Genomic DNA, 14185 nt, shown 5'->3' on the forward strand with positions numbered 1-14185 from the left:
AAAAAAAAAAGAGCAAAAACTCAGGTTGGAGAAATTAAAGGAGAGTCTAACAGAACCCGGAAGAACTATTAGTAACAAATGTTGATGTTATTCACGTGCGGAGACAATCTGATGTCATTAATGTAATGTATGCCAACCTAATACTTGAAGTATGAGATGTAACATGTCAATATGCTCAATAAAAAACTTTGTTTAAAAAAAAGGTGGGATGCTTGTTGGACCGAGTCCATAATAGCATCTATTGCAAAACATAAGGTCCTCGGAAGAGCTGCATAGTCCTGAACTTGCTCAACAGGAAGAAAATTAACTACCTGCTTCACATGCTCCTTCAAATATTGGCACATACCAACTGCTGCAACCACAGGTTGGACCACAGTGCCAGCCATGGAAAAAGAGGATTTAAGTAATGATTCCAGCTTTTTATCAGTTGGATCTTTAAACACCTGAACATTGCACACAGGACAAGTTAGGCATTTGTTCACACAAGAAATAGCTGCATCTATTGCTGGCACACTCCATTTCTTGGTGAATTTTTCCTCCATAGGGTAGAGCAGGGAGAATTTCCTAGGAGGATAAAATGATTTATCCTGGTGAGCCCAACCATCATACAATAGTTTTTCCATTAATGGATGGATGGGAAAGGAAAAAGCAGCCTGAGGAGACTTCTGAGATCCCAGGGATGAAACGGGGACACAGCTGGTTCACTACAGGGCAAATTGTATGTGGTACTCACCACCTCTGTATAATATTGTACCTGTAGCCTGAGAGCCTGTGAGGTAGAAGAGAGCTTCTCCTCATCGCCTGATTCGTCTGACTGCTGTGATCCTTGTCCCCCGACAATGTTGTATCATCATCAGACTGCTGATCATCTGATAGTGTCACGTACCTGGTAGGAGTCTGAAATGACGAGGTCAGCTTCTCTTGTATCTCCAATCCAAGCCCCACTGGAGATGGAACAGATGGTGGCAAGGATCAGGAGGAACACAAGTGCCTGTGAATGCTGCGTGCAGAACTTGCCGGAAGTGTTGCAGACTGGGAAGTGCAGGCAGGGTTTCTGGTGAGGAGCTGGAACCAGCAAAGCTGAGAGGATGGACGGCCAGCACAGGTACTCGGAAACAGCGTGGAGCCAAACAGGAGACAGGAGCAAGGTCATCAGGTAAGCCAGGTTCAGTAACGGGCAGGCAGCGAGGTACCAAGGTATAAACAGGAGCAAGGTCAAACAGGAGGCCAGGATCAGGAACCGGTAATCAGAGTAATCAGAGTCCAGAAACAGGGTCAGGAAGGCCAGGGTTTCAGCAACAGGAAGTCAAGTCAAACAAACAGGGTTTCAGAATCTCAGGACACAGCTGAAGATCAAGCAGCACCTGTCAGAAATCAGAGCAACCCTTAAATAGGCTGTCAGGCACCAATTGAGGCCAGATGTGTGTTCCTGTGCAAGGAAATCTGCCGATGCCCGTGAATGCGCGCATGCACACGTGTGCGTGCCGGGCGCATACTGACAGTTCTCTTACATTGCCCCCCCCCCTTAAGGGCAGCCTCCGGCTGCCCTTCAAGTGTCTTTTCTCTGGGTGGCATTGAAAAAAGGCTTGCACTAGTTTGGGAGCATGCACATCTGAAGCTGGTTCCCAGGAATTTTCTTCCGACCCATAGCCTTTCCATTTAATGAGGAACTGTGTTTGGTTATGCCTTCTTCTACAGTCCAACACGGCTTCCACCTCAAATTCCTCATTCCCTTCGATGAGCAGCGGAGGAGGAATTTCAGAAACCCGATCTGGAAATGGATTTGGTACAGCTGGTTTCAACAAAGAGACATGGAATACAGGGTGGATCTTTAGTTTCTTGGGTAACACCAACTCGAATGCTACTGCATTAATTTTCCTCTTGACTGCTGTGATCCTTGTCCCCCGACAATGTTGTATCATCATCAGACTGCTGATCATCTGATAGTGTCACGTACCTGGTAGGAGTCTGAAAAGACGAGGTCAGCTTCTCTTGTATCTCCAATCCAAGCCCCACTGGAGATGGAACAGATGGTGGCAAGGATCAGGAGGAACACAAGTGCCTGTGAATGCTGCGTGCAGAACTTGCCGGAAGTGTTGCAGACTGGGAAGTGCAGGCAGGGTTTCTGGTGAGGAGCTGGAACCAGCAAAGCTGAGAGGATGGACGGCCAGCACAGGTACTCGGAAACAGCGTGGAGCCAAACAGGAGACAGAAGCGAGGTCATCAGGTAAGCCGGGTTCAGTAACGGGCGGGCAGCAAGGTACCAAGGTATAAAGAGGAGCAAGGTCAAACAGGAGGCCAGGATCAGGAACCGGTAATCAGAGTAATCAGAGTCCAGAAACAGGGTCAGGAAGGCCAGGGTTTCAGCAACAGGAAGTCAAGTCAAACAAACAGGGTTTCATAATCTCAGGACACAGCTGAAGATCAAGCAGCACCTGTCAGAAATCAGAGCAACCCTTAAATAGGCTGTCAGGCGCCAATTGTGGCCAGATGTGTGTCCCTGTGCCAGGAAATCTGCCGATGCCCGTGAATGCGCGCATGCGCACGTGTGCGTGCCGGGCGCATCCTGACAGTTCTCTTACAGATAGGGAACCCAGAGCAGAGGAAGGAGACCTACCCAGTTTTCTGCTATCTGCTAAGAATGCTATGATAAAACCAGTAATCCTTTGTTCCAAACCACCCAATGCTGCCTCCATAGCATCTTCAGTGACATATGCAGGGCTGCAATATTGGGAAGGACAGCAATGCCTGACAGCGGTGATGGCTCACCCTGCATGGCTGCCTCCAGTCTCTCAGGGGGGGATGTTACCCTGCAAGCACGTCTAGAGTCCCCCGACCTCGACTGTGATTTCTTGGTGCTTTTTACCTGCCCCTGAAATCCTTTTGCGGGGAGACATAGTCCTAAGCTAACAAAGAGAGGTACTAAAATCTATTGCATACACTGTTGTGCCTAGCTTACAATAATAATGTTTGCTTAGACTGCACAACCTGATGCTGAGTAGGTGTGCCTGTATCCGAACCACATGAGATGTTTACCTGCCCCAGCTCTGTGTCCTGCCGCTTACAGACCCCTGGCGACCTGGGCTCTTTAAAACAAGCGTATCCCGCATGCACAGTGAATCGCCGTGCATGCCGCATGTGCATGGCACTCACAACCATGCTCCTTCTCTGCTGTTTTTGTCGTAAATTCGTGCCCCTAGGGCCAATATGGTGGCGGCCAGGGGCGAGGGGGGGAGAGAAGACCGGAGGCTACTCTGGGACCCCAAGACTACGTGGGATCCCCTATCATTTAAGTTGCAGAGCCTGCAGCGGAGGAGGTGAGCGACTGACAGAGCGGCTTCACTGAGCCGTTTTTCCTGGAATGCTTCCATGTAACACCAGGTATGCCTCTTACTCCATCTAGTGGCAGAAAACAGGTAAGACATGCAACAACTCAAAGAAGCTAATCCTTAAGGTATTTACCTAGAATTGCTTCACTTACCTTATCCCTGCCGCAGGGTACTGCTGAAAACAGCCAGACCCAACCTTCACCCATCACGGCGGGTAGTGTTGTGCCAACCTTCAGGGTTCCTACTTACAGGAGCCTCTTACTTTGACCTGTAGAAGACTCTGCCAGAAAAACTTTGCACATTTTTAATATATATGCTCAAAAGTCCTCAGAGAGAGACATTACAGGCAAAACCTTGTTTCTTCTTCTACGAACGCCGGGTACCATCCATCTTAGGCGATATAAATTGGCCCGAGGTATGGATCTGGTTGTGTAGCTCCTAGAACCCCACAGGGACCTTCAAACAGAGCTTTCTTCTAAGCACATCTTGCATCGTGACCAAACACATTAGACACTGGTGAAAAAACTGAGATACTCTCCATATGGGAGGGGTTATATAGGGGAGAAACTCTCCTTACAATTAGGGTTGCCAATGTCCAACACCTGAAGGTGGCTATCTAACCCATGATGTAATAAATAGAGCTCAGTGTCCCGTGATGTATGAACAAGAAATGAGGTTGAATGTTAGTTAGTGTAAAGTGCTGCCCTTGGGGTCAAAAAACATAGGTATATGATACAATCTAGGGGATTGAACCTGGGTAATCCAATGACAGAAAAGGTTGGTTCTGGGTGCCCTGGTAGATTTAGTACAGCAATGAAATTCCAATATAATTTTGCCACTTTAAAAAGGTCTTAACCTAAATATGCAGTTCAGTTTTGTGCACCAGTTCACAATAAAATGCTGTAGAACAGAATGAAAAGAAGGTTGACTATGTTAATAATGGAAATAGAGGATCTTAGCTATGGCAAAAAATAACCAAATGTCAATTTAGTAAACTCAGTGAAAAGTTGTTTACAAAAGCATTCTTTGCAACTAGAGGAAAAAGTTTTAATCTCCATATACAGAAAGAGTTCTTTATGGTAACAGATGTGAAATTGTAGAATAGGCTTTCACAGGGATTGGCTCTAGCTGACTCAGTAAATTGCTGAAAAAGGACTTGATGTAAGAAAAATTACTCCAGTAGAGATACAGACAGTACGAGTGGAAATATCCCCAGAGACAGCAATACACATCTAAAAATGTTTTAACCCTTGACCACCAGTTACATTTTAACACTATATGGAACCATGTAAAAAATCCTATTATTGCACCCAAAAGTCAAGAAGTATGGTACATCCTAATTACATCCTGAGTTTTAGGGCATGTCCATTAGAATTAGAAAGGCCTCCTACATGGAGATCTGTTTAAAAGCTACTTTTTCTCATTCCCCAAGGGGTCCTGGGGCACTTCCACTGTCACAGTAAGCAGACACAGGGCAGTAATCCAACGATGTGACTTACGAGAAGTCACACTAATAAGTCGCCCCCCACTAAGTCAAACAATTGGTCGGGAAGCGGGCCACACCTGTGGTGAGAATTCAGAAACAGACTAAGTTATATGCCTATAATATGTAGAAAAGAATTAGAGGATTATTGATCAAATAAATAATCAGTGCACCAGCTAAGGGGCATAAGAATCCATGCATACCATATATGCAAATGGAGGCCTCCGAATGTTCCAAGGGTATGTATGTAAAAAATTATAAAAATAGGTAAAGTGGGGGAACTACTTAAATGAAGCGGTTATATAGAGGGTTACGATAGTAAACACCAGCTCAATCTAAACCAATGTGTGAAGATAGTAGTGAATGGTGTGTGATAGAGAAGGAGAAGGAGAAGAAAAAGAAAAAGAAAGAATTAGTGATGAAAAAACAACAAAGTGGGAGGATATGTGGACATGCAAAATGAGGTAAAAGTGAGGGAAAGTGGTGCAATGTGCAAAGACCGTGTGAGATAAGTGATAAGCATAGGTGAAGGACATTGACACCAGTGAACAATAAAATAAGGTGAAGTGCCCAAAGGGAAGCCAAAACATATAAGAAACAAGGTGAACCCAAAAATTACCTTAAAGGGTATTAAGGCATATATGAGACTGCACTATGTTACCCTATGTTTTTTTTATCACTTAAATAATAAGTCTGATAACCCAGTAAAAAGGATAAAAATAACATACACTATACGCCAGTTACTTTCAGTGTTTATTGCTATCTTAAGGTTTTTCTATTATGTTCCATTCTATTTTAACAAAAAAAAGTTAATTTGTCACTGTAATAAAATATATTTTGCTAAAGTTCCTTTTGATAATACATAGATCCAATTAGATACTTACTGATTTTTCTGTATAATCAACTTCTCAAATGCCATTTGTAGACGTTTATCAGCATGATGCTTTTCATATGGGCTGCTAAAAGCACATTAGGTCATTTCACAGACTATGATACTTGTTATTGTAGAGGATTAGGATGTTTTACAGAGCTCACCTGTCACAAGCTGAGATTGGGCTTCAACAAGAAATATGCTTCTTTTATTTTTCTTTTATATAGTCTTTGTTTCTTGAATACTTTAGTACAGCCTTGAAAATAAACTTTTCTGGTAAATAAAAAGTTATTGTGGTAGTTATAAAATCCAGCAAACTTTTTCTGATTGCCAGTAGAAACAGGGCCATGTTCACTTTCCATATAACCATGTGGTCATTGGCTTGGCATTACAACGCAAGGTCAACAGAGTCAGTATCATTTACTCCAGGTCAGTTCGCATTGGTAATTCCTAGTGTTTGGAGTATGTTCTGTAGTGCTATCCCCGAATGAGACACTGGTTAAGATGGGTTCTCTGTTCTTTGTCTTGACCACCTCAAGGGCCTCAGTCTCTCTGGAGACACCGGGTTTACCATGAAAGCAAGTAAACACAGTGAAATATGGCAAATAATTGATATCACTTAATAATAGTGCTTTCTTGAAAGCAGACACCAAAAGCTGTTAGCAAGAGTAAACTTAATGTACTAATGCTCAGTAATGCTGATAACCAAGAAAGTACAAACAAGCTGGCAATTGTGGTAACACAGTTCAGCATACAGAATGACTAACAGTGAGGGCTAAGCATAAATGGCATGGAACACACAGATCAGAATAAACAGTAGCAGTGACACCTAAAATTCAACAGTGAGCAGTAATACAACTTGATCTAACAATATAGGAGCTATTGTATACTGCCAGTGTGCACTAATGGTAGTTATGCTAGGCTTTAACTGAGGCACTATCAGAATAGAGCAACATAAGCAGTGAAGAGGAATGAGGGAAACTTGCAAGATGGACAGATAGGGGCACTCCTTAAAGTTGATCTACTGCTGGCTAATGTTGGGGCCCTTTAAATGAGTGTTGGTGCACTTATGATAGTTCTGTAGCCTCCCTGGCGGTTTTCCCGAGTGTGGCTCGGGGTTAAAATTCAGTACCATTAGCGGTAACCCCGAGCCACACTCGGGATCGCATTGCAGGATCCTGGGGCGGCGTTACTTACCTTGTCCCCGGGATCCTGCGATGTCCCCCGCAGTGTCCGAGGGCTCCATCCTCCTCCGAAGCCTCTCCGTGCCAGGCTCCGTTCCCTGCGAGCGGCGCGACGCACGGGGGCGGAGCCTGGCGGCAAATTCAAAAAACTGTCAAAATCATAACACATACAGTACTGGAATCTTACAGATTCCAGTACTGTATGAAATGATTTCACATCCCTTTTGTCCCCAGTGCTCTGGCCCATGCCCTGCATGCAGTTTTACATGATATACACTGTTCTTTCTGCCTGGAAACTGGAGATTGTCCATAGCAACCAAAAAGTGTCCCTTTACGTCAAAAGTGGCTTTAGACCAGCTAGAAAACAGCGATAGTAAATTAGAACACTTGCAGAATTGAGCGATAGTGAATTGTGGGGAAATTTATTTTATTACAATTTTTTAAAATTTTTTTAAATTATTTATTTTTATTTATTATATTATAATTTATGTTTTTGTGTTTCAAACTTTATCATACCCGGGATATCTACTAGACTCTGGTTTGGACAGATTTAAGTGTGTTATTGTTAAGATTTATAGACCTACAATATAAAACGCCAAATTTCCATGCAAAATAATGGTACCGCTTTCAGCACCTAAAATCCGAAATAATCATACCGCCAGGGAGGTTAAACCTGTATGCAGTAAGGTGGCAATACAGTTTAGTGCAAGGTGGAATAGAAGTGGGCCACAGATAGTAATGATGCAGTTCAACAGCTCCTCAGAATTGGCATTGGTGCGGTAGGAACTTAAAGGTAATGCGATAAAGATTTGCTATAAGGAGTGCCGATTGGGTGGTCTAATTGTCCTCCTTTCAGCTGCTTGACTATTGCTAAAAGTACAAAGTGGGCCAGCAGCTCTCTCACCAACTCCTGAAAGTGGCAATATGCTCTTGCAGTCAAAGGGGCCCCTTCGGTCCTGTTGTTCGATTCTACTTGAAACACTGTTATACAAACCTATACATTTGCATACTTTTTAAAGGCAATCTGGCACACAATGGCAGTGTTTTTTGACCGCTTAAGGACTGGCCGCTGCAGTTATACTGCTGCAGGTTGGCCCCCCTCCGCGAATCGCCGTAATTGTACAGCGGCTCATGCAGGTGCAGTTGCGGGCACGCTCTTGCGCCTGCTGCATGCTGCGGGAGCGTTCCCACGGGTGGCAGCCCATGATCACCTAATACAGAGGCAGAATGGAGATCTGCTTTTGTAAACAAGGCGGATCCCCATTCTGACAGGGGACATTTCAGAGATCTACTGTTCCCAGTAATCGGGAACAGTGATCTCTGGCATGTCCCAGGCAGCCTATCCCCCCTACAGTTAGAACACACCTAGGGATCGCAGTTAACCCCTTGATAGCCCCTAGTGTTAACCCCTTCCCTGCAAGTGTAATTTTTACATTGATCAGTGCATTTATTTATTACCAAAAATATGTAGAAGAGTATATGTAGCAGCCTAAACTGATGAATAAATTTGTTTTTTTTGTTTTTATTTTGGATATGTATTATAGCAGAAAGTAAAAAAAAAATTTTTTTCAAAATAGCCGTTTTTTGTTTGTTTATAGCGCAAATAATTAAAACCACAGAGGTGATCAAATACCACCAAAAGAATGCTCTATTTGTGGGAAAAAAGGGACGTCAATTTTATTTGAGTATAGCGTTGCGCGTCTGCACAATTGTCAGTTAAAGCGACGCAATGCCGTATCGCAAAAAATGGCCTACTCATTAAGGGGGACAAATCCTTCCAATCCTTAAGTGGTTAAATGATGTGCCATTAACAAAGCTCTATCCCTTTCACTTATGTTTTTGCATATGTCATGTAGCTTATGCATATATTCCCTAATTTTGTAGTGCTTTATTCTAAACAATACCATATGGTTTAAAAAAAACTAACATTATTTTTATTTAGGCATCTAATATACATGAATTATGAAGAGCTAACTTTTTAGACTGGTGTGCTACATTTACTTAACCGCTTGCCGACCAGCCGCCGTCATTATATTGCGGCAGGTCGGCACGATCCCGCGAACCGTCATAGCTATACGTAGGCTCGCGGGATCGGGATAGTAGGCCTCCGGCAGCGCGCACACCCGCTGCACAGCGGGGTGCCGATGCTCGTGGCCGACGGTCGCGATGACCGCCGGCCAAAAGCGATCGCGAGCATGAGGGACAGAACACAAAAGTGTGTGTGTAGACACACAAATCCGTGTTTTGTTCTGAGATCAGTGACAGATCGTGTGTTCCTATTAGCTGGGAACCACGATCTGTCACTTCCTCTAGTTAGTCCCCTCCCCCTTCAGTTAGAATCACCTCCCAGGTAATACAGATAACCCCTTGATTGTCCCCTAGTGTTAACCTCTTTACTGCCAGTGACATTTTTACAGTAACTAATGCATTTTTGTAGCACTGATTGCTGTATAATTGCCAATGGTCCCAAAAATGTGTCAAAATTGTCCGTAAGTGTCCGCCATAATGTTGCAGTCATGATAAAAATCGCAGATCGCTGCCATTACTAGTAAAAAAAATAAAATAATAAAAATGCTATAAATCTATCCCCCGTAGACGCTATAACTTTTGCGCAAACCAATCAATATACGCTTATTGCAATTTTTTTTACCAAAAATATGTAGAAGAATACATATCGGCCTAAACTGAGAGAAATATTGCTTTTTTAAAAAAAATGGAGGTATTTATTATAGCAAAAAGTACAAAATATTGTGTTTTTTCAAAATTGTCACTCTTTTTTTGTTTATAGCGCAGAAAATAAAAACTGCAGAGGCGATCAAATACCACCAAAAGAAAGCTCTATTTGTGGGAAAAAAAGGATGTCAATTTTGTTTGGGTATAGCATTACGCGACCGCACAATTGTCAGTTAAAGCGATGCAGTGTCGAATCGCAAAAAATGGCCTGGTCATTCAGCAGCCAAATGTTCCGGGGTTGAAGTGGTTAAAAAGGCAAAAGAACCTTAAACCAGAACTTTACTCTCTCAATCAATATTAACTATTTTTAATCCTTATGCTGCTTGCATTGGTAAATACTGTAGATAGTAAAGTATATCATATTTACTTGTCTTAAACATTTTTTTTTACATTTCTACAGTTTCATCCTGGTTTCTAGACCTAGGCAAATGATTCCATACATTTCAGGAGTATTCAGGAGGGGAGTTTTTCTCAACAAAGCACACCCTCCTGCCTGCATGCCTAAACTAAGGGCAGATGGATTCCAGGAAGTAAATACAACTTGAATCATCTGCCCTTGCTCAAGATAGCCATAGTCAAAAATTTCTAGGGGGGGCTTTTCAAAGTTATTTCTCAACAAAATAAGGCATGGATGGACTGGTTTGCTTTGAATATTAAAAATTAATCAAATATTCACAGTTTTCTTCTCTATATAATATTCCCCAGTACTACCAATTTCGCTACCTTCAATTGGCACATGCCTTTGCTGCGCAATTTCCTAACTCCACATGTACCATAGTTCAGTCCGGTCTGGAGAGAACCCTTAGAACCAACTGTAACGAAAAACCAACCTCACATTTATATGCCCATTTGGTCCTTATATCCTTGCCTTCCCTAGATAAACTTTGGGCTCGCTGGCAACGTGATATACCTACTCTAGACAATGATGATTGGGATGACGTATGGGATTTTCCTTTTCGATCCTTAGTATCTATAAGAGATAGGTTAGTACAATTTAAAATAGTACACAGAGTTTATTACACTCCCTATAGGCTTCACACTATGAATCCAGCATGTTCTGCTGACTGCTGGAGATGTGGTATTTCACCTGGTGACTTCACACATATTTTTTGGCATTGCCCCATAATTCAGAACTACTGGAAGGAGGTACTTGATTTGACAAAAAGAGCCGCATCAACTACATTACCACAAGTAATGGAGGTTTGTCTTCTTGGTCTGATTGAAACTTTGATACCAACTATAGCAAAACGCACACTGGTGGGATTACTTCTTTTTTACGCCCAAAAGCAAATAGCCATGCACTGGAAGAAACCAAACCCTCCCTCTCTGACACAATGGAAACGTTTGGTTAATGGCAACCTTCCTCTTTATAAAGATACATACATAAATAGGGGGTGTCCAATGAAATACGAAAAGGTTTGGAAAAAGTGGTTAGCCAATCCAGATACGGCATAGCTGGAATAGAGAAGTATAGTGATAATGAGATTTAAGTTAACAGTTGAACAAAAGAGGGCATCCAATCATATGGAACTGTGAGTTGGGAATGGGACGTTGCACTTATCTGCTGATTACTGATGTTTCACGTATCGAATATCCATGGATATATACTGTTACATTAAGATTGAAATGTAATACGATTGTATCTTAGCACTTGTGTTGTATGTGTTTGTCTGTGTTGAAACACAATAAAAAAAAAATTCAAAAAAAAATAAAAAATTAATCAAATATCATTTTTGGTTTGTGGTGCTCAGAATCACAGATGCAGCTTAGTTCCACTTTAATAAGTAGCCCCTGAGATACACATACCACTAGCTAAAAACTATATAGTATGTTGTGCTGTACAATATTATATCTATTTACAGGGCAATATTTAAAAGAAAACAAAAATACTTTCTGTGCCCTAGGTTTTCTAGGTCATACTGCAGACGTGTGGGTACTACTGATACAAGTATTAGAAAAGCAATCAGTATTGCCAAAGCATGGAAATATTTTTTTTATTGACATTTCATTTAAAATATCTGATCAGCAATGATGATGCAGGCATACTACCTACAGTATGTGCACAAAGGAATCAATGTGGCAAATATACGTTTTATATGCATGCAAAAAGGGAGCCTGTTTAGATTGAATTATATGAATTTTAATTTATTTCCAAGCTTCTTTTTGATTTTGTCACATACCTGGTAGTGGAGCCTCACGAGGAAGACCTCTCTTACACCTTTGGCTCAGGGCACCTGATAGAGTGGAGAGGAGGCACAAAAGTGCAGAGTGGCATGAGTCCCTGTTGATCTTGCTAGCAATGGAACTGAGCAGGCTGTTCAAGCTGGAGCAGAAGGAATCCTACAGTGGACCACACTGGAATGGACTGAATGGGCGACACAGGTAGTAGCAGGCTGGAACAGGTAGGTACTGACTGGCAGCAGACAAGTGATGAGCAGGCACTGGCTTGTAGCAGTCAGGTGGTGAGCAGGCTCTGGCTGGTAGTAGGCAGGTGACAAGCAGGTGCTGGCTGGTCAGCAGGCAGCCAATGAGCAGGTATTGGATGGTAGCAGGTAGGTAGGCAGGACAGTCAGTATCATATCAGCAGTATAGTGGCAACAGGAACAGGTAGACTCAAAGATCAGAAAGCAAGCCATAGTCAGTGCAGGCAGAGTGCAAGGGATGGTCAAGAGCAGGCGTGTCGGTAACCGGTACTAGATGTAAGTAACAGATCAAAAATTACACTGGAAACGCTGAAAACAAGTGCAAGGTAAACCGGATTCCCAGCACCAGAAAACCAGTGATGGCTCATGCTCATTTTCCTGTGCGTGCCCATTGCTAAAATGCTCATATTTCTAAGCAAAGAGACAATGTTAGATGTAATATTCCAGTTAGTCATGCTTACGCTCATGCTCATTTTCCTGTGCGTGCCCATTGCTAAAATGCTCATATTTCTAAGCAAAGAGACAATGTTAGATGTAATATTCCAGTTAGTCATGCTTACGCTCATGCACACACATGTACAGGAGCATGTGCGCATGCCAGTTAGCATAGGCACATGGCGCCCAGTGGCCTATTTAAACTGGTCTGACCCGACTTTCACCTGGACTTCGCCTTTGCTCTGGCCTTAACCTTGTCCATCTGATCACTCTGATTTCGAGCTGTTTACTGGACTTGTCTTTGCCTGCTGATTCTGTCCCTCATTGTCTGGCTGTCACTGATCACCACTTACCATCTCCTGCTCTGGTGCCAAGCTGCTCCAGTATCCTGTCCTAAGGACTGCAACCCCCAGCTTCATCCACCTAAAGAGTGGACTTTTCCAGCCAGCTAATCCGGAACTCATGCCCCTCCGTGTCCTCATACTCTCTGTCTCCACCTTCAGGAGTGTTGGGCAGGAGGTGCAAGAGGGGCTTCCACAACATTTCAGTTGTCACCAGAATCAACACGGAACCTGAGCACAGGCTTGACATGACAGATGCGCGTGTAGAGGCACGCGGTTGTACACATGGATGCATGCATACAATGAGCATGTGCACCTTTTCTATGTGAATGACTGTGTGTCAGCCTGTATCTGTGCACAGAGATTCATCTTGAGGAGATATCTTGCCTGCTGTCATACCCTTCCTGGCAAATTTACTGGCTAGTGAGTCGTTGACCCAGAGAAGGTATGCAAGTCAGGTGATTCCTGGCTGCATGCTTGTTCCAGTAAAAGATTCAATAAGCAGAAAAGCAAGAATAAGGTTAAACGTTCTGGAACTTGCATATATATATATATATATATACATATATACATACACAAATATGCCATTAGGCTATTTTCTACCCAGGTTGAATGTTATTTATTAATACAGAATAAAGTGAATCAGTGAAATACTAATTTATGGCCACTAGAGGAAGCTGAGTCATGGACAATGAACACTTATTTACTATAATTGGCAGACCCATCTAGTGGCCATTTTGCTATATTTACCTGATTTACTTTATTCTGTATGATTGAATAACATTTGACTTGGAGAGAAAATAGCCTTATAACATTCAATATCCCCTCTATTCACACTGAACGAATGTGCATGCTGTTTCATAGGATGATGTTTTCTGCAAGTTTTTAAATAAACATATAAATGTACATAAACCCTGGTTTATAAATAAATAAATGTCTCTTGTTTGGTCTGATAATAATGCAATTAAAAGAGTTTTGTTATATCTTTTGGAAAAGAGCAAAGTAATACTGTTGTTGCTGCTGAATATCCAGTGAGCTGAAAAATTTGTATGTTCTGGTTGGTTGCTGTATTTTACATGTTGCTTGTTACTAAAAGAAAAAAAAAGAAAGAAAAGAAAATGTAAAAGTATTCCTATGCAGAGAAATCAAGCAACTTGATTTGAGTTTTTAAACAGCTCAATGTCCTACTGGGACATTTACCACATAATAGCTTGGAAATAAAACTAAATAAAATGATCATTTAGAAAGGCATAGTGCAACGTGAATAAATCCAATACTGATTTTGGAATCATTAATATATACAATTTTTTATTGCATCTAAACTAATCTTCTACAGCTAACATTATTTCTGAAAATCTCCTCCATGCTGCTGCATGTAAATGGTGT

This window comes from Aquarana catesbeiana, linkage group LG02 (genome assembly GCF_042186555.1).
Source record: "Aquarana catesbeiana isolate 2022-GZ linkage group LG02, ASM4218655v1, whole genome shotgun sequence".
NCBI classification, from domain to species: Eukaryota; Metazoa; Chordata; class Amphibia; order Anura; family Ranidae; genus Aquarana; species Aquarana catesbeiana.